The 22,102-nt window shown below is 46.6% G+C and overlaps 1 long non-coding RNA gene across 2 annotated transcripts in view; it reads right to left on the minus strand.

Annotated features, from left to right (window-relative positions):
* Window positions 1–6,304: 6,304 nt before the first annotated feature.
* Window positions 6,305–22,102, minus strand: part of LOC141258230 (uncharacterized) — a 239,891-nt gene continuing 224,093 nt past the window's right edge. Inside the window, exons 4-9 of one of the 2 annotated variants that reach the window (XR_012318246.1) lie at window positions 7,543–7,907; window positions 7,278–7,464; window positions 7,047–7,152; window positions 6,865–6,965; window positions 6,712–6,790; window positions 6,305–6,630 (exon numbers count right to left, since the gene is read on the minus strand). This is a non-coding gene — a long non-coding RNA (uncharacterized lncRNA). Of the gene's footprint in view, window positions 6,631–6,711; window positions 6,791–6,864; window positions 6,966–7,046; window positions 7,153–7,277; window positions 7,908–22,102 lie in introns of both variants that reach the window. The other variant, XR_012318245.1, reaches the window with a different exon arrangement.

Below are 22,102 nucleotides of genomic sequence, written 5' to 3' on the forward strand. Positions count from 1 at the left end.
CCGAAGGAGAAGCCAGGGCCCACCGGAGGAGTCTCCAGTTCTCTGGTGGGTCGGTCCAACCCTGCCGAGAAGCAGCCCTTGCTAAGAAAAGTGTGTAGGAAGGTACCCGGACACTCTATGGCTGCTTTTTTTAATGTGGATTGGATGCGCTTAATTGCATGTTATATCTGAAACCGCATTGCAGATCAGGCCATTGCCCAACTTTGTAGTCATTAAATTAAAGGGCAAAGAAAGATGTTTGTGTGTCGAAGCACCACCAACAAGTGCGAGTTGATGTTGGACGTGCTGCTGCCATTGCCTATGCGCCAAAGTGCATTAGAGGACTTCCTGGGAGAAATGACAGCTGGGGAAGATATGGTTTCCCAAAAGTCCTTTCACTGAGCTAAAAAACATGGCTGTGGTGAAATACAACTCTCACCGACAAGCTGTGGACTGGCTCCGTACCATCCCTGGCCACATTCACTTGTCCACGTGTTTGTGGTTAGGCGGTCCTTCCCAGTAAGTGCACTGAGGAGGGCACGGTTAATGTTGTGGGACCCGTGCTTGTGGAGGGCAGAGACGACACCGGGACAAATAGTGGCGGCTGGGGACCGAGTATGGACACCCGGCCGCCGCCACCGCCATAAGGTTGTTGACAGCTTCCGCCTACACAAGCCTAAAAGGCAACATTTCAAGTGCAAGCAAGCAGTCCAGAAATCTGTCAGTTTAGTATTGCGGCCGGAATAGCTGGCTGCATACTTGTGCTTGCATTCCAAGTAACAGAAAACTAAGCAGATGGTGGCCTCTATCATCATCATGGTCTCATCTTGGCACTATGAACTTTCCTGATGGAGGAGCCAGGGCCCACCCGAGGATTCTCTGGTGGGCCAGTCAAACCCTGCCGAGGAGCAGCCCTTGCTAAGAAATGTCTATAGCTGCATTTTTAATGTGGACTGGCTCCGTACCGTCCATGGCCACATTCACCTTTCCACGTGTTTGTGGTTAGGCGGTACTTCCCACCTAAGTGCACTGGGGAGGGCACGGGTAATGTTGTGGGACCCGTGCTTGTGGAAGGCGGAGACAACACCGGGAGAAATAGTGGCGGCTGGGGACCGAGTATGGACACCCGGCCGCCGCCACCATGAGGAGGTGGACAGCTTCTGCCTCCACTAGCCTAAAAGGCCACATTTCAAGTGCAAGCAGCTGTCAAAAATTTGGCAGTATAGTATATTGCAGCCTGTGGGTGGGTGGCTGGCTGCATACTTGACCTTGCATTCCAAGGAATGGGGTAGGGACAACTGAACGCTTCGCTGGGACAAGGATGTGGACGGTGATTGTTGCAAGTCTGCAACAACAAGTGCATGGCCATTTTGCTCGACGCCAACGAGTACCCGAGCATTTTAGTGCTCTCTCATCACTAGAAAATTCCTTTTTGCTAAAGATCCACATACACTTTAAATAGCTGTTGGCCGAATGATTGTTCAGCCGGCAGCAATCTCCCCTCACTCTCTCATACACAGGAGCTGGCCGAGCTCTCCTGTGTTCTCTATGAGAGAGCGGTGCCATACATCTCTGGTGGTGGCTAATCTATAAGAGAACAAAAGGATCAGCAGCTAGCTGGCAGCGGTGGCCAGTCTCCAAGTTAGCAAACTGTAAAGGAAAGTGTTATTACCGTATTTTTCGGACTATAAGACGCACCGGACCAAAAGACGCACCCCAAATTTGGGGGTGGAAAATAGGAAAAAAATGTTTTTGATAAGATAGGGGTCCGTCTTATAGTCTGAATAGGTATCTTACCTGGATTGGCTGTGTAGCGCGGGACACAGGAGGCAAGGTCCTTCAGGAAGCCGGGCCTGGTGCTGGTGGCTTGCGCTGGTCACCTGGTGGCCTGGATGCCTGGCGCTGGTGGCTTGGGCGCCTGGCGGCTTGGTGCTGGTGGCCTACAGTGGGCGCCTGGTGGCCTGGGCGCCTGGTGCTGGTGGGCTGGGGGCCTGATGGCTTGCGCTGGGCGTCTGGTTGCTGGCGCTGGGGGCTTGGGTGCCTGGGTGAGTTGTGGCTGGCGGTGGGGTTTGGGGCCTGGGTGAATGGTGGCTGGAGGCTTGGGGCCTGGGTGAGTGGTGGCTGGAACTTGGGTTTGGGGCCTGGGTGAGTGGTGGCTGGAGGCTTGGGGCCTAGGTGAGTGGTGGCTGGGGGCTTGGGGACTGGGTGAGTGGTGGCTGGGTTTTGGGGCCTGTGTGAGTGGTGGCTGGGGGCTTGGGGCCTGGGTGAGTGGTGGCTGGGGACCTGGGGCCTGGTACCGGTGTCTTGCTGTGAGTAGCGTGGCAGAGCGGCGTGAGCAGCTTCCGGTGCACGCGGCCATCTTTCTGATGCTGAGATCTACAGGAAAATGACCGCCGGTGTAGCAGAGCGCATGCGCTGGCTCTGGTGGCCATTTTCCTGTAGATTAGCTTCAGAAAGATGGCGGCGCACACCGGAAGCTGGCCCTGGCTCCCAGGCAGATACCTAATCTGCTGCCGCCGCCGCCACCTGCTACCGCTGTCGCTGCCACCTGCTGCCGCTGTTGTGCTAAGGTTAGGGTTGTGCTAGGGTTAGGGTTGTGCCAGGGTTAGGGTTGTGCTAGGGCTAAGGTTAGGTTTGTGCTAGGGTTAGGGTTGTGATAAGTTAGGGTTGTGCTAGGGTTAGGGTTGTGTTGGGGTTGGGATTTTTTCCAAAGTACAGAAAAAAAAAAATGATGACCATATGGTACTCGCTACTTGAGTTTGCATCGGGTGCTCAAGTATGTACCGAGTATTGCAGGTGCTTGAATGACATGCTCGAGTCTCTGCCCGTTATGCTTCGCAGCCAAAGAAACCTCATGGGGATTGCTTGCCATGCACGAGCGATCCCCGCATGTTTTTTTTTGGGTGTCTAACAACCAGGAAACATGCGGGGAGGTAACTTGAGTATGTCACTGTGTAGCATCGGCGTCTCTGACCCCTGCCAGGCAGAGACGCCGTCCCTCTCACCTCCTTGCTCCCCGCGCTCCCCGCTCAGCGTCCTCCAGCGCTCCTCTTCCTGCTGCTGCCGACGCGCGCAGCTTCCCGGGCACTGTGCTTAGGGCGCGCGCGCTCCCTCTCTCTTGAAGGGGCCGCGCGCGCCGTCCTAAGGAGTACCCGGCCAATTGCCGGAGGACCTCCCATATATAAGGCACCTCCTCCAAAATGGAGGTGCCCGAGCAACAGTTGTCGCACAGTATACTTATCTATGCTTCAGCCCTCAGGTCCTACTGCTAGCCTGACTAGTCCTGCCTGTTACCTGCCGTGCCTGCCAGCCCGCTTACCTGGAAGCACCTGCCTGTTACCTGCCAGTTACCTGCCGTGCCTGCCAGCCTGCTTACCTGGAAGCACCTGCCTGTTACATGCCAGTTACCTGCCGTGCCTGCCAGCCCGCTTACCTGGAAGCACCTGCCTGTTACCTGCCGTGCCTGCCAGCCCGCTTACCTGGAAGGACCCGCCCTCACTTGCCATGACCACCTGCCGAGCCTACCTAGAGACTCCTGCCGTCACTTGCCGTGACCACCTGCCTGCCTAGAGACTCCTGCCGTCACTTGCCGTATCTACCTGATAGCCTACCTGGAGGCTTCTGCTCGCCAGCCTGCCTGCTGTGCCTACCTGCTATTCCGGTCAGTCCCCGCCATCTGTACCGTGGGAGTCACCTGCTCCCTTACAAGGTCGTCCCCAGAGTAGCACCTGGTCCCTCGGCTCGGTCCCTCCCTGGTCACGGAGTCGTTAGCCGCCGTACGACCAGGGTCGGTCCGGGTTGATACTTAGTTACGCCCCTCTGGGTCCCTCCTTGCACCGTACCACAGAGGTTCCACCCCCCGGACCCGTAACACACTGGAGCACCCGCAATACATGGTGCATACCCGAGTATCCGATGCAAACTCAAGTAGCAAGCACTTGCGCTCAAGACTAATGACAATTTATTCAATATGATGACCTAATGTTATCAAATTCTGTGCCGTACCTCTGGGTTCAAAATTTTCACTATACCCCTTGATAAAATCCTTGAGGGGTGTAGTTTCCAAAATGGGGCCACTTCTGGGAGGTTTCCACTATTTAGGTGCATCAGGGGCTCTCCAAATGCGACATGGCGTCCGTTCTCAATTCCAGCCAATTTTGCGTTCAAAAAGTAACAGAGTGCTCCTTCTCTTCTGAACCCTACTGTGCGCCCAAACAGTGTATTTTCCCCACATATGGGGTATCGGCGTACTCAGGAAAAACAGTTTTTGGGGTCCATTTTCTCCTCTTACCCTTGTCAAAATAAAAAATTTGGGGCTAAAAGATCATCTTTGTGGAAAAAGTGAGATTTTTTTATTTTCACGGCTCCATGTTATAAACTTCTGTGAAGCACCTGGGGGTTCGGGATGCTCACCCAACATCTAGATAAGTTCCCTGAGGGGTCTAGTTTCCAAAATGGTGTCACTTGTGGGGGGTTTCTACTGTTTAGGCACATCAGGGGCTCCCCAAATGCAACATGGTGTCCGCTAATTATTCAAGCAAATTTTGAATTCAAAAAATCAAATGGTACTCCTTCCCTTCCAAACCCTGCTGTGTGCCCAAACAGTGGTTTTCCCCCACATATGGGTATCGACGAGCTCACAAAGAATTGCACAACAAATTTTGGGGTCCATATTTTCCTGATACCCTTGCGAAAATAAAAAAAAATTGGGGTCTAAAGTAACATTTTTGTGAAAAAAGTTGAATGTTCATTTTTTTCTTCCACATTCCAAAAATTCCTGTGAAGCACCTGAAGGGTTAATAAACTTCTTGAATGTGTTTAGAGGACCTTGATGGGTGCAGTTTGTAGAATGGTGTCATTTTTGGGTATTTTCTGTCATAAAGGCCCCTCAAAGTCACTTCAAATGTGATGTGGTCCTTAAAAAAACGGTTTTATAAATTTTGTTGGAAAAATGAGAAATAGCTGGTCAACTTTTAACCCTTATAACTTCCTAATAAAAAAACATTTTGATTCCAAAATTAGGCTGATTTAAAGTAGACATGTTATTTATTAACTATTTTGTGTGACATACAGTATCTCTCTGATTTAAGGGTATGAAAATTCAAAGTTTGAAAATTGTGAAATTTTTGACATATTCACCAAATTTTCGATTTTTTCACAAATAAATGCAAGTGATATTGAATTTTTTTTACCACTATCATGAAGTACAATATGTCATGAAAAAACAATCTCAGAATCAGTGGGATCCGTTAAATCATTTCAGAGATATTACCCCATAAAGTGACAGTGGTCAGAATTGTAAAAATTGGCCTGGTCATTAATGTGCAAACCACCCTCGGGGGTAAAGGGGTTAATATTGTGGTCTTTCACAAAAAAAAAAAGTGACTCCACCAAGATAGTGCCGGCAGCGACGCACGCGCAGTAGAATCTATCTGCAAGCACTGCTGATAGATGTTACTCCGCATACACCTGTGCATACCCAAGCCAAATTTTTTTTGCTCCAACAAGATGTCGCTGACACATGCGCAGTATCATCTATTGGCAAGCGATGCTCTCAATCTGCGCAAACACCGCCTACTGAGGCTTGTGCAGATTAAGAGCATAGCTTGCCAATAGATGCTACTCAATATGCCCAGTCGGCTCCATTTTGTTGGAGAAAAAAAAATTTGGCTTTAGCAAAATGGCGCTGGCGGCAGGCATGCACAGTAGCATATGTTGCTACTTGCGCAAATTAAGAGTATCCCTTGAAGATAGATGCTACTGTGCATGCGCCGCCGCCAGCGCCATCTTGCTGGAGTTACACTTTTTTTAAAGACCACAATATTAACTGCACAAGCGCAGTATTTAAAATTGGAGGCAGGTCACTGAAGGTTCAGTGAACTGTCATTTATGCCCAGAATGATGACGATGAGGTAAGAGCACCAGAAAAAAACCCGCCCACAACACAAGAATCTAATTAACTCCAAACCGCAAACAGAGATTAAACAACCAAAAGATGGATTTCTTCGATCCAGGTATCATTTTAATCAGTGTAACAACGCCAACCTGACAGTGCCTGTAATTTACTTAGCAAAATCCTGATGACAGGTTTCCTTTAAGGTTTGAGTTTGTCATTATTGGGTTTTGCAAGCAATAGGGCAGGAGTCATGTGCAGGCCTAAACACAGACCAGAGACTTGAGCAAGCCATTACCGTACCCACGGATTATATGGTGGCGCAGTCATCCATGACAATGGACTGATAAGGACTGACACGGACGTTCCGACTGCGAACTGGAGGATAAAGTTTTGGATTTGTTTGTAAGTTGGAAAATAAAGCAGGGAAGGCGATTTTAGGGGCGCTAGTGGGAATAATCAGATTTACCTGCAGCAAGTAGTAAGGGGCACCATATACCACATAGAAATAAACAAATTGTAAAAAGAAATCTACTGCGCTGGTGTACTGAATCTTAAAATATAACGAGAGGGTTGGCGGTAAAAAAGGGTTTTATTTGTTCAAAGAATATTTTAAATGATATATAAAAAAGTATGTAGTTAAAATACAAGGTTAAAATCCAGGAGAAGTAAGGGGTTCCTTCAGTGTTGAGGAATGTGTTCAGGAGTCCAGGTTCTCCTTATTGGCTTATCTTTATTGATCCAAGACGTATTGGTGCCTGAAAAAAGTATATATTTACTATAGTGAGCTCTGCAGAACACCAACAGATTACCTTTTAATAGGTCATGGTCCTGGTTACCTGGAATGCAGTTATGTGGTGGAAGATTACTGTTCACAGGTGTGTGAGCGCCTCTGGCCTGCTTTGCTGAATCTGTCAGCTGTGAGTGAAGAGGGGGCCAATTAGTAGGAGACAAAACTGCTGCCACCTTTTAACAGTGGGTTAGAGAGTTACCTGTTTTAGTAAAGATGTGAGTTTGGTAATAGAATCCGTTAACCTGGGGAGTCACAGTCCTGGGTAGGCGTGGAGGACTATATGATGGTGTTGAGTAGGAACTTGGGAAAAAAAAAAGGTGAGTAAATATAGCACACTTTTTTTTTTTTTTTATATATATATATATATTATAGATACCTTACCCGTAGGGAGGCGATTGTATGGACTCTAAGAAATTCTCGTTTATCCAAGGAAGCTGATCGTGGTCACAGTTTGGCCATCAGGGTTATTTATACAGACCTAAGGAAGCTAGGTGTCAACAGTAAAATTAGTGCACATGGTCAGTGAACACAGGATTGATAGGTAAACTTACAATTATTATGTCTTTACATATAGAGGTATATAAGGTTCTGTAATGGGGTCAGGGATCTTACCACAGCAGGGTCTGTATGGTGGGTCAGATTCTGCCCGAGAGGGAACTGGTGGGTCAGATCACAGCTGGTAAATAACTCTTGGGTGCTGCAGGACTCTGAGGTGTTCCCAGCTCTATACCAAGAGCCTGATTGGGCTCTGTAGTAAGTCCTTTAGATAGTAATAAAGTTCCTATGGGGAACTCAGTATCTTGAGGAGATGGAAAAAAAGGAGGAATATAATACCATACCAGTTGATCCAGGGAGTTGTGCGCTGCTGAGGCTTTACCTTTGTAGACTTTTGATGATTTTTGTTGATGGACGGCTTTCTGTGTGTGGTCCGGGCTGGTAGATATCGGGGCTGATGGGTGTCGGAGTCCCGGCCGGAGACTCCGCCACCAGCGTGCAGCACCCGGAAGTAGCGGTATACGCAATAGGACCTGCGTTGCGTAAGGTCCTAGTCGGTCACGTGACTTGAAGACGGAGAGCAGGAGAGGCCAAATGTCCTACGCATTTCGGATACTACGGTATCCTTCATCAGGGATTTGTTTGTAAGTTGGAAAATAAAGTAGTTTAAGCTGAACTTTCTTGGGTCACTGCCTCATTGCCGTACGGACACGAAAGTCGCTTCCTTACATATGGTGGAGAATAAACCTACAAGAAGCAAAATGAACATAAACCGTACTGTAAATAAATAAAAATCAAAAGTGTATTTAAATAAAATAGGGTTCTTAGTAACACTGTTTTTGATCAAAAGTAGAATGAAAGCTATCCCACCACTGCAAGGTGAACCCATTTGGGATAGTCCTACTCTGTCTAATATTAAAAACCTTACCATGTGTCGAAGTTTACCTCAGTACATCAGTGTGTGAATAAGGGTAGACAAAGGACCAGTTCCCGAACTGTGTACACCAACCAAGGGAAGCTTTTTAAATGTATTATCCAGCTCTAGGAAGGGAGGCCACACCCTGGTTTGCACAGAATGCAAAAAATACAAAGAAAAAAAATATGGTGGAGAATGTGGGCAGTGTGAACTGCGGCATACCCCGAAAAAGCTGCATGTCCATGATTAAGTCTGCAAAATTACAAATCAGGCCAGTGGACAACATGGAGGAGCTACTAAAGCAGTTGGTCCTCACTCAGCAGCAGTAGCTGCAGTTAAAATGGCAACAACAGTAGCAAGAGCAACAGCCTGATTCTGCAACAGATTGCGGCCTTGCGAGACATACCCCTCCCACCGACCCCGGTTCATCCTGAGGCCAGCAACAAAGTTAGGTCAGCACTGAGGAAGCTTTCCTCACCGTGTTTGAACGCACAGTGGAGCGGGAGAGCTTGCCGATTTCCCACTGGGCTGAAGTGGTGGCCCCGTTCCTGATAGAAGAACGCTGAAGGCTTACTTTGATCTCAGCCGGAAGGATGCCTAGGACTAAGGGAAACTCAAAGGTAAGATCCTTGTCTGACTGGGGGTTAATACCTATGTACGGGCACAACTAGTGTACCAGTGGTCCTTTATGGACAGCCGACTCTCTAGGTCTCAGGCGTATGACTTGTTGCAGTTAGTAAAAAATGGCTCCAGCCTGAGACCTTGAACCCAGCCCAGATGGTAGAGACAGCAGTATTCGACCAGTTGGTGCAAACTCTGCCAGTAGCCATACAGCGCTGGGTGGGACAAGGGAAACTGGGCAACCTAGATCAGCTGGTTAGCCTGATCGAGCATTATGTGGCCATCTAGGACTTTATATGGGACTATGGGATATATATATACATTGTATAATGTGCACATAGGCAGTGCTACCAGTCCAGCGCAGCGGGCGGGAGAAGCCACTGGCAGCATTTAAAGTATGTTTTTCCCTGAAATGCCAACAAAGCTGGCTGAGATCATACAGCCAATGCCTGATATATGCTGTCCATGGATCATGCAGTATGTATCAGCTGTCAGGTTCACTTTAAAAAAAATGACATGTACATTTCCCAAGCATTTTCTGCTGAGGAAAAGCACAATACTTACAATATAAGTAAATGGGAAGGCTAAAAAGACATCCAGAAGATGTCCAGGCATTTTTTGTGTGCGTTTTTCCCGTGTTTATGCTGCAAAAAAACGTTAGCAATTTGTTAATTTCTTTATGGAGATAAAAATCTCCCCACATAACACAGAAAAAATGCGCTAATAAAGCACCAGAAAAAAATGCTCAGGAAATGACTAAGGGTATGTGCCCACGATGCAGAATTGAAGCAGAAAATTTCTGCAGCGTTTCTGCATGTTCTTGGCAGTAAAAAACGCTTGCGGATTTTAAACGCATTTTTGATGCGTTTTTGCAGCCTTTTTACATGCGGATTTGACTTGCGTTTTTCAAATGCATTGGGACCTCAAATCCGCATGCAGAAACGCACAAATAATGGACATACATTTTTCCGCAGCATGGGCACAGAACATGCAGATTTTCATTGGGGATCATGGGGCACGGATTACCAAGCGTTTCGCAAGCGTTTACGCTGCGGAAACTCCGCAGCAAAAACGCTTGAAAAACGCATAGTGGGCACACAGCCTAAAAATGCCAGAAAAGATGCTTCAAGGCTATGTGCACACAGAATTTTTGGAAATGGAGTAGAATCTCCAAGTTTTGGAGTTTTGTCATTTTGAAAAGGATTTTAAGCGTTTTCTCTCATTTTATGCTCAGTTTCTGACCTCAAGACTCTTCTAAATACTCTGTGTACACATAGACAAAAGAAACATTTCATTAACTGTCTTCTGCTTGACAAACAGTAACATAGTTTTTAAGGTTGAAGGTAGACTAAAGCCCCCCGTCACACTAAGCGAGATCGCTAGCGAGATTGCTGCTGAGTCACAAGTTTTGTGACGCAACAGCGACCTCAGCAGCGATCTCACTACATTTGACACGTAGCAGCGACCAGACCCCTGCTGTGAGATCGCTGGTCGTGTCGAAATGGCCTGGACCATTTTTTGATCGTTGAGGTCCCGCTGGGTAGCATGCATTGGTGTATTTGACACCTTACCAACGACCTCATTGGCGACTCAGAACTGAGACACATAGGTGTGCATTTGCATTGCATCGTTATACAGGTCGCTACGGGTGCTGTATCGTTGCTGCGTCGTTGGGAAGATCTGACTGTTTGACATCTCACCAGCGACCACACAGCGATGCAGCAACGATCCCTGCCAGGTCGTATCGTTGTCGGGATCGCTGTAGCGTCGCTAAGTGTGACGGTACCTTAAGTCCATCTAGTTTAACCCATAGCCTAACATGTTGATCCAGAGGAAAGCAAAAAAAAACCCATGTGGCAAACACTAAGCTCCACATTGGGGGAAAAAAATCCTTCCTGACTCCATATGACAATCAGACTAGTTCCCTGGATCAACGCCCTATCAAGGGATTTAGTATATACAGTATAACCTGTAATATTATACTTTTCAAGAAAGGCATCAATGCCCTTCTTAAATTTTAATAGTGAATCACTCATTACAGCCTCATGCGGCAGAGAGTTCCATAGTCTCACTGCTCTTACAGTAAATAATCCGCGTCTGTGATTATGATTAAACCTTCTTTCCTCCAGACGTAGAAGATACCCCCTTGTCCCCGTCTCAGGGCTCAGAGTAAAAAGATCAGTAGAAAGGTCTTTGTACTGTCCCCTTATATACTTGTACATAGTAATAAGATCACCCCTAAGCCTTCATTTTTCCAAACTAAATAACCCCAAGTGTAATAACCTGTCTTTGTATTGCAGACCCCCCAGTCCTCTAATAACCTTGGTCGCTCTTCTCTGCACCCGCTCTAGTTCATCTATGTCTTTCTTATACACCGGAGACCAGAACTGTACACAGTATTCTAAGGGTGGTCGCACTAGTGACTTGTATAGAGGTAAAATTATGTTCTCCTCATGAGCATCTATGCCTCTTTTTATGCATCCCATTATTTTATTTGCCTTTGCAGCAGCTGCCTGACACTGGCCACCAAATGTGAGCTTGTTGTCCACCAATACTCCCAGGTCTTTTTCAGTTATAGTTTTGCCCAGTGATTTACAATTAAGCATATAATTATAAATTTTTTTTAATTCATTTCTTTTTCAGTCATTTTTAAACGTCAGAAAAACATGCATTGTGAACACACCCTTTGGATATGTGCAAACAGAGTTTGAGAAGTTCAAAAAAGGTAAGCTTTCTGCTGGAAAATGTTTCAGTAAATTTTCTTTATTGCTAAGTTTTTTGTTTCTTGTAGTTTGTTTGAAAGTATTTGAAGCATGTTGGAACAGTTTTTTTGACTGAATCATTTTTGCAGCCTTTTGATTGGGCAGTATGCAGTAGTGGATTCCATCAGGATCCGCTTCAAAAAAGTGACATGCACTTTGTTTTTCCCACTTTTCATTTTTAAAACCTGAAACAAAAAAACCCCAAAACACTCATCTCGCATATCTTCCCCACCTGATCTTTCTATCACAATAAATTACATCACACTTTCCCCTGTACTGGCAATCCGCTGCCTCGGAGTAACCCTTGACTCTGCCCTGTCCTTCAAACCCCACATCCAAGCTCTCGTCACCTCCTGTCGCCTCCAGCTCAAAAATATTTCCAGAATCCGTCCTTTCCTGAACCCTCAATCTATTAAACTGCTTGTGCATGCCCTCTTTATCTCCCGCCTCGACTACTGCAACATCCTCCTCTGTTGCCTACCTGCTAACACTCTCGCACCCCTCCAGTCCGTCCTCAACTCTGCTGCGTGACTGGTTCATCTCTCGCCTCGCTACTCCTCTGCTAACCCCCTTTGCAAATCACTTAACTGGCTCCCAATTGCTCAGTGTATCCAGTTCAAACTACTAACACTGACCTACCAAGACATCCATAACCTCTCTCCTCCGTACATCTGTGAACTAATCTCCCGATACATTCCCTTACGTAATCTCCTGTCCTCTCAAGACCTCCTTCTCTCCTTCACACTTATTCGTTCCTCACCCAATCGCCTCCAAGATTTCTCCCGAATATCCTCCATCCTATGGAATTCTGTGCCTCAACACGTCCGATTATCCGCCACATTTGGATCCTTCAGATGGAACCTGAAAACCCATCTCTTCAAGCAAGCTTACAGCCTGCCATGGCCTTGCGTGCTGCCACCTCAACAACACCGGAGCTACCACAACCCCCCAACCTACTGTCTCCTTCCCCACTCCTGTAGAATGTAAGCCCGCAAGGGCAGGGTCCTATTCCCTCTGTACCAGTCTATCATTGTTAGTTTGTTTACTGTAAGTGATATCTGTATTTGGTATGTAACCCCTTCTTATGTACAGCAACATGGAATCAATGGCTCTATATAAATAAATAATAATAACTCAAAAGACTGAACATTTGAACAGTAGAACAGTAGAAATTACTAGCAAGAGTCTTTTAAGATATTTAAACTCTGTTCATAAATCTTTTTTCAGGTGGATTCCGCTCCAAATTCGCCTGAAATATCGCAGCAAAAAGTGAACATAATGCACAGCAATAAAAGATCAATAAACAACACTCACCAGGTACTAGGGTGTTACCTGCCGAGTGTAAGAAGTGATACACATATTGATTATAAAATATACATTTTATTGCCAATTTTTTTAAAAAACACATAAAATGAGAAAGGATGCTAAAAAAATATATACTGGGGCTCGACCATAAATATTGTCTATACAATTCGCAACAGATGCAATTAATTTGTAGCTTAGGGACATCAAAGTCTTGAAATGAACCTCTAAAGCAATAAAGTGCTATCGTGCCATTATACTTCCAAAACAGGTATAAATATGAAAAAAAATATATGTATATATAGTGCAAAAAAGAACTATAAGACGCACCGGACCATAAGACACACCCAGGTTTTAGAGTTGGAAAATAGTGAAAAAATAACTTTTGAAGCATTCTGCCCATGGATTGCGACAGCTGATGCATGCTGCCCGTGGATCAGGCAGAATGTATCAGACACTGGATGTATGACGTAAGGCTGATATGGTATGATTCAGTCTTCCATCTGAAATGCTGCGGCAGAGGAAAACATACCATACTTTGGCTTCTCCTCTCATGCTGTCAATGACTGACTGGTCTCTAATAGGGTTGAGCGAGTATGTTCTGTCCGAGTATGCTCGGGCCGAGCTCCGAGTATTTACAGCTGCTCGGTGATAAGGTTAAATCGCTCCCATGTGCATGATTTGCAACTGTTTGACAGCTTTATTACATGTGAGGAATGTGGGGCAGCGGAAGCGGCTGGGGCTTTGGGGGAAAAAAACTGTGCCTTATGGTCCAAAAAATAAGGTAATACACCACAATATATTGTAGATGTAGTTAAAGTAACCTATTTTTACTAAACGTAAGGTGGTAATATATAAAGTGCACAGCGCAAAAGAAGATATGTATAATAGGCCAATCTATATTAACAACACTAAAGAGTCCAATACATACATAAGGGGAAGGTTTAACATATACATATAAGGCTATTACATTCAGTGACATTCAACTTCACATAAACAGTCACCGTTACAACTGAAGTGAAGCTATTGTAGGCAATTGTTAGTAATAAAGGATAATCTGAAAAGCTATTTACCTGTGGACTGAATTATAAATATATGCTGAATCCACAGTATAGCCCCGACGTGCATGTTTCGCCCTGCTTGCTTCTTTCCGGGGCGTGTCCAGTGACTAGCAGAAGCGCTAGTCAGAGCGTGAAACAGCTGTCGTCCACCTCCTCCCCGCACTCCCTGCTTTCCATTCATTTTATCCGAATATGAAATAAAGGAATCTTATTTTTACAAAAACGGTGAGTGCAGCTTTTCATCATCTCCTCTCTATTTAACTAGGAAAGCCCCAGTGGGTCAGCCAATGATTTAGAGATGTCATGTGCACCTTTTTGTTAACCGGACCCACTCCAAAAACTCCTAAAAAGACTCTATGTACACATACACAAAGCGTAAGTACACTGAGATGTTTTCAATGGATCCGGTTGGACCATTATAATTATTACTTATTTTTAGAGTCCCATTGATTCCATGGTGCTAAACATGTAAAACCGGGGTATAGATACAATACACAAACATAAATTACAATGAACAAACAAACAATGACCGACTGGAAATATTTTCGAGTTGGAAGCAGCAGTAGGTGGTAAGAGCTTAGATTTGCAGTTTGAAGGACAGTGTAGAGTCAGGGTTACTACAAGGCAGCGGACTTCCGGTACAGGAGGAAAGATGATGAATCTGGTTTTGTCCACATTGAGCTTTAGGAAGCATGATGAGAAGAAAGAAGATATGAATGATAAACACACTGAGATTCTGGACAGCAGAAAGGTGATGTCTGGGCCAGAGAGGTAGATCTGAGTGTCATTCACATGTAAAGCACCATGGAATGAATGGCGCTATAATAATAAATAATAATAAATAATAATAATAAGCATATAGATAATGCTGGTACCCATGGGACTTTAAGAGTTGCCCCAGACTAAAGGTATATATTGAGATAAGTAGGGCTCGTAGGACAGAGCCTTGAGGGACACCGACAGAGATGGCAGTATGAGGAGGTAGTATGGGAAGGGGAGATGCTAAATGTGTGGTTAGTAAGATATGAAGAGATTCAGGAGGCGGCAAGGTATTTGATGGCAAGCAAAGAGAGGATCTGAAATAGGAGGAAGTGGTTGAATGTGTCGAAGGCAGAGGACAGGTCTTGAAGGAGGAATATAGAGAATTGTCTGTTAGCTTTGGAGGTAAGGCATTAGTAATTGTGGTTAGAGAAGTTTTGATAGAGTGGTGAAGCCAGAAGCCAGATTGTAGGTTGTCAAAGAGTGAGTTGGATGAGAGGTGGGAGGAAAGTTCGACGTGGACATTCTGTTAGAGGAGTGTAGAGGCAAACGGCATCAGCGATATGGAGCGATAGCTGGATGAAGAAGTTGAGTCGAGGGATGGCTTCTTCAGGATAGTGTGATTGTTGCATATTTGAATATCACCCTATTGTGTACTCTGCTCCCATCCAGATTTCTTCATCAAGAATTTTTTTTAAGGTGCTGTTTGACAAGGATTTCATGGCAAAATCCACATAAAAAACTCTTCCAATCTGCTGTCAACAAGATTCCTTATTATTTGAATGAGAAAACGTGCTTATAGTGCACGCTGCATTATTTTTTTGTATCTTTTTTAACATGTGAAAAGTTATGTTCACAAGAAGTTTCTAGATGTGGATCTTTCAGCTATACAAATCTACATCTAAAAAACACTTTTAAAAGACGTGGATATTTTGCCACGATTTTTTATGCCTTTTTTTGGCAAGGCTTTTACAGCAGAAACACAACCCCCCCCTCCCCCCCCCCACACACACACACTTTATTGCTGCACTCCATATTATCATTAACCCCTTCACCCCGAAGCCTGTTTTCACCTTCCTGACCAGGCCAATTTTTTTAATTCTGTCACTTTATGAGGTAATTACTCTGGGACGCTTCAACGGATCTCGGTGATTCTGAGATTGTTTTTTCATGACATATTGTACTTCATGATAGTGGTAAAATTTCTTCGATATCATTTGCGTTTATTTGTGAAAAAATCTGAAATTTGGCGAAAATTTTGAACATTTTGCAAATTTAAAAATTTTAATCTTTATGTCCTTAAATCAGAGAGATATGTTACACAAAATAGTTAATAAATAACATTTCCCACATGTCTACTTTACATCAGCACAATTTGGAACCAATTTTTTTTTTGTTAGGAAGTTATAAGGGTTAAAAGTTGATCAGCGATTTCTCATTTTTCCAACAAAATTTGCAAAACCATTTGCAGAAATGACAGAAATTACCCAAAAGTGACACCACTCTAAAAAATGCACCCTTCAAGGTGCTCAAAACCACATTCAAGAAGTTTATTAACCCTTCAGATCCTTCACAGGAATTTTTGGAATGTGGAAGGAAAAAATAAACATTTAACTTATTTTTACAAAAATGTTACTTTAGAGTAACAGGAGAAAATGCCTTGAGCACACCAATACCCAATATGTGGGGAAAACCACTGTTTGGGCATACGGCAGGATTCGGAAGTGAATGAGCACCATTTGACTTTTTGAATGTAAAATTTGCTGCCATAATTATCGGACGCCATGTCATGTTTGGAGGGCCGCTGATGTGCCTAAACTGTAGAAATACCCCACAAGTGACACCATTTTAGAAACTAGACCCCTCAGGGAACTTATCTAGATGTGTGGTAAGCACCTTGAACCCCCAGGTGCTTCACAGAAGTTTATAACATTGAGCCGTAAAAATAAAATTTTCACATTTTTCCCACAAAATGTTTTTTAGCCCCCAATTTAGCATTTTCATAAGAGTAACAGGAGAAATTGCCCCATACCATTTGCTGTGCAATTTCTCCTGAGTAAGCCGTTACCCCATATGTGGGGAAAAAACACTGTTTGGGCGCATGGTATGGCTTGGAAGGGAAGGAGTGCCATTTGATCTTTTGAATGTAAAATTTTCTGGAATAATTATAGTGGACGCTATGTTGCGTTTGGAGAGCCCCTGATGTGCCTAAACAGTGGAAACCTCCCACAAGTGACACCATTTTGGAAACTAGACCCCTCAGGGAACTTATCTAGATGGGTGGTGAGCACCTTGAACCCCCAGATGCTTCACAGAAGTTTATAACATTGAGCAGTGAAAATAAAAAAAAACAAATTTTTCCCGCAAGAATATATTTTAGCACAAAATTTTGCATTTTCACAAGGGTAACAGGAGAAAATGGACACCAAAATTTGTTGCGCAATTTCTCTTGAGTATGCAGATACCCCATATGAGGTCAAAAACTGCTTTTGAGGCATAGTGTAAAGCTCAGAAGGGAAGAAGCACCATATTGGAGTTCAGATTTTGTTGGACTGGTTTGAGGGTGTCACATTGCTAGAGCCCCTGAGGTGCTAGATCAGCTAAACCCCCCCATAAGTGAACTCATTTAACAAACTACATGAATTCATCTAGGGGTGCAGTGATCATATTGACACCACAAGTGTGTCACATAATTTTTTACCATTGGGCAGTGAAGAAAAAATAATTACATTTTTACCACGAAAATTTAGTTTTAGCCCCAAATTTTACATTTTCACACTGGGAAATGGGTAAAAATGGCACCAAAATTTGTCCCACAATTTCTGCTGAATGTAGAAATGCCCCATATGTAGCTGTACAGTACTGCTTAGTCACACGGCAAGACTCGGGAGGGACTGAGCGCTTTTTGCCTCCTGGAACGCAGATTCTCCTAAAATAGTTTGCGGACTCCATATACAGAGACCCTACGTGCTAGAAGAGCAGAATTCCCCTCAATTGACCCCATTTTGGAAATTATACCCCCTTCTGAATTTATCTACAGGTGTAGTGACGATTTTGACTCCAAGGGTGTTTTCCAGAAATAAGCAGCAGTGGATGTTGCTAAGTGAAGATTGCAAACTGCCATTGTAGTGACCAGTATGCTGTAGTGACCAGTACGTTGTAGTGACCAGTACATTATGCCCAGCTTGTTCTTCTGGAGACATGCACCCATAAATTAGGCAGGCTCTCATTGCTGCAGGAATGTCAAACATGTGGACGTTAACTGCGGTTTAGACACACACTGGAGCGCAGAAAGGAGGGGAAAATTTGGATTTGGGAGCGCAGAATTCGCTGGATTTCTTTTGGAGGGCGAGGAGCCATTTAGTTTTTCCAAAGCCTTTGTGCTACCAGTAATGTAGAAGCCCCTATATTATTGTTAACAGATGACGGACCTGAGTCCTGAAAAGCTCTTCAATGATGGGCAGAGTTACCAGTGGGGCTTTGGGGCGCTGCCCCACCTTCCCCAACCTCTGACAGGTGTCACACGACAGGCAGTAGGCAGCCACCTTGGCCCCCATCCTCGGCCAGTAGAAATGCTGGGCTAACCTGGCCTTGGTCTTATGGACCCCTAGATGTCCAGCCATCGGAACCTCATGCTCCATCCGCAACAACTCCACCCTGAACGAATAGGGTACCACTAGCTGTGGGTCCTTGGGCCACACCTCTGGTGAACCTCGCTGGACCATTACCCAGTACAGCCGTCCTTGGTCCCAGACCACCCAGTCGAGGTCTAAGTCCAAGGGAGGCTGTGCCACCTGCTCCTTAAGAGCTTTCAGGCTGCCGTCAGTCTCTAACACCACCTGAAATCCCTGACTGGACGTGGCCAGAATAGATGAAACTGCCACGTCTTCTGTCAGTTCCCCGGGACTTGTCTCCTGGCCTCCGTCTGACCCGGCAGCCACTTGGTCGGAAGGGGAGAAGCCGTCAAACTCCCGAGGGGCCCCTGGGGCCAAGTTGCCACAACTGCGCGTCACAGCGGCCACGGCCGCTGTGTCCGCGGGTAGCGCCCGCTTCTCCTCTACTTCTGACCGAGGCTGTGGTCTAAACGGACTACTCTGGCCCTCTGACATCCCGGTTGTGGGGGAACCCTGTCATGCAGCCTTACCTGGGAGCCCTACCGCTCCTGGGACTGCCCCGTGCCCCATGGCATGCTCCTCCTCCGCTGTTTTCCCCCTGTTGGTCACCTTCGTGACACCCTCACAGGATGGGCTGGCTGGCTGCACTCTAAGGCTTTATCACAGCCAGCTTAATCAATCCCCTCCCCGCATCACCCATCAGTAGGCATATTAATAACTTTGGAATCAATAGGGGTGGACATGATGTTGCCAGGGGAATCTGGCCTTGGGGATTCAATGGCCACATAGTGGGATACTAGCCACCCCAAGACTCTCTCAAGTTAAATGCTCGAGGGAATGTTTGGGGTTACCCACACCTCCTGCACTCCCCTCCTGGTGCCGCAGTCCAAATAAACCTTGGCGACGGGCAGTGCCGGCTCGACACCTCCAATCCCGGAGACAGCGAGAGTTTTTCCAGGTATCAAATCCTGGGACGACACCAGTTCAGGCTGCACCAGAGTCATCTCAGCGCCACTGTCTCGAAGTCCCACGGATCTGGCCTGGATTATGGTGACAGTTTTCACGTTGTCAATGGACCTCTCGCCACCCCAACCCACACACAAAACAGTGGCCGGTCTCTGGGACGGGCCCTTGTGGAGCGGGGGACACATGGCTTTGAAGTGGCCCGGCTGTCAGCAAAGGTGACACAGTTGGGGCTTTCCCTACCGGCGTGGAGAGGGAAGCTTGGGTAGGTGCCCCCTTGGACTTGGAGGCAGGGACAGCAGGCACCGCGTTCGACTTACTCCCTCTCTAGCCGGCAAGTTTCCTGGCCTCTGGAGTCCTGTTGTTGGAATACTCATCTGCAAGTGTCGCTGTTGCACAGGCCCCCTTTGGCTTCCGGTCACGGAGGTACTGTAGGAGGTCCTTCGGGCAGTTCCACAGAAACTGCTCAGTTGCGATGAGCTCTTTCAGCTGCTGGATGGTGGTGAGCTCCAGTCCTGCGGTCCATTGATCAACAGCTCTCAGTAGGGCCCGCATGTGATTGACCCAGCTGTCTGCAGGACCCCGCAGCAGACTCTGGAGCTTCTTCCGGTACGTCTCCAGGGTCAGGTTGTACTGCTGAACCAGAACCTGCTTGATGTCCTTATAACTCAGGGTGGTCTCACTGGGCAGGTACCCAAAGATTTCCAGGGCCTTACCCCTAAGGCGAGGGGTTAAGAAAAAGACCCACTGGTCCTCAGACAGATGGTACTGACGGCAGGTTTTTAAAATTCCAGCAAGAAAGTGACCAGGTCCCGTCCTTTGTCCAGCAGGGGGAAGTCCTCCACCCGTAGCTTCGGGACTCGGATCTCGATGAAATTGGTACTGGCTGAGGCCTGCCGCTGAAGCTGGAGCTGAAGCATTTTCTCCTGGTGCTCGCGCTCCCGTTGACGTTCCGCCATGAGGATCTCGAAGGTGGCCTTGTCCCCAGCCTGGAGACTCGCAAGGGCAACTTGCATGAGGGGGTCAGAGGCTGCCTGGCTGGGGGGATGGGCAGGTGGTGGGCGATCCGCTGCAGGGCCTACCGCTAGCGACTCTCTCCCGGGGGGTTCCTGGGTGGGATTCCCCTCCTTCTGGAGCGATAACGACTTCCACCTCCTCATCATCTCTAGCATTGGACATCTCATTGGTTTTGCTCCTGGTGCCACTGGCTATCTTTGCACACTCCGGTCACTGACACTGAACTGATGTACCCACACACCTTACAGTATTTGCACTCTGTCTAGTGCTGAGCTGATCTTAGGACCCCAGCAGCAAAGGCTACTACTGGCAGTCCTTAGTGTCCGTGAGTATGCATTAAACACTCACACGCACTATTATCTCGATTCCACACAGCTTGCCACCAATGTGAAGGAACAGCACGAGAGGGACCCCGCAGAATCCCGCTGTCGCCGCTTCTTCCGGTGGATCCACACCTCGCCACCCGCCGGACGTCACACTATGCCAGACGGAGCACGTGATACGGATCTACCCCTTGCGCCAATGTGATGTTCCGCACTCCCCTTCAAGGACGCGTAAGGTCAGATTGGCACAGTTCTACACCGTCACCTCCTGTCCACGTAGGTACAGAAAGGCACCAGGGAGTGGGACAAGGTGGTCCACACAGACTCTGACGTGGCCCCACTCTCTTCCACACTCCTGACAGGCTGAGAGGCTCTTTCACTACTCCTGTGAAACAGAGCCTGGTCGGCCTGGTTAGAGCTTCCACCAGTTTCTATTTGATATACAGACTTATATCGGGCTAGAAACCAGCCCAATAGCGCGTTGTTGGACCGAACAACAGACGTGAGGTTCGTGGTTCGAGATAAAAGATCAGCGCAAGATTAAATTATATATTTAATCGCCATAAGGGCTCACTAAACAAACTACTTTATACATCAGGGTTACATATACAGTGGTCAACGTTACAAATACAAAAGCATGGTACATCAAGCATAACAGATCTTAAAGTCAATTACCGGTTATATGGAAAGTATGGCTTGGGGGTTGAACGACCACAAGGGGAAGAATGTGTGCCCTGCTTGGTTGCTGGACTTGTCCCTCACGTTTGCATATCACGAGCTTTACCAGGAAAAAGACAATAGGCTTTTGCTACACAGACCTTCCAACCCTCTGGAAACTCCCACTACCTGCCCCCTGTTCAGTCCAAGTCTCCACCCCCTGTTCCTTTCTTGCTAAGAGACTCCCAAAACTAACGTGGCCCAGACCCCCTTACTGGATGGTCCCAGGGAACCGGTTCTGGTGTCAACGAACCCGGCTGAGCCCCTGCTACGTGTGGGTACCAAACACAGCCGTTGTAGGAGGTTTCAAAAGACTGGGACGTGTATCTCCTCGTCCCCACACGCTAGAATGGGCTAGGATGCAGTCTGGCGTTCGCTATCTTTCCCTGAGCTAGAAAATCCATTTTGTGAAGAGCTGGGACAGATAGTTCTTCCACAGCTCAGTAGTGAAATATAGTACCTTAACAAAAGAGCACATGTTAGTGATCAAACAAAGGGACATCCTGTCAGCAGCTGCAGCTGCTGGGGGGGGGGGATTTCTAACCCATCTTTGCTTGCTGTAAAGGTATTTTAAAAGAGTCAAATTACACCGTACCTGGAGATCTGACATCCAGGCCACATGTGATTATTCTAGAATATTCTTCACACCATGCTTACCAGGATACGGATAAGGGGCCATATATACCAGGATAGGGATGAGGGGGGCCATACATACCAGGATTGTGGATGAGGGGCCATCCATACCAGGATAAGGATGCAGGGATCTGGGGATGAGGGGTACCTTGCTTACCAGGAAAGGGATGAGGGGTACCATGCTTACCAGGATACGGATGTGAGGCCATACATACCAGGATAAGGATGAGGGGACCATACATACCAGAATAGGG

This window comes from Phyllobates terribilis, unplaced genomic scaffold, assembly GCF_046119375.1.
Source record: "Phyllobates terribilis strain yellow unplaced genomic scaffold, ASM4611937v1 Scaffold_3__8_contigs__length_932513732, whole genome shotgun sequence".
NCBI lineage: Eukaryota > Metazoa > Chordata > Amphibia > Anura > Dendrobatidae > Phyllobates > Phyllobates terribilis.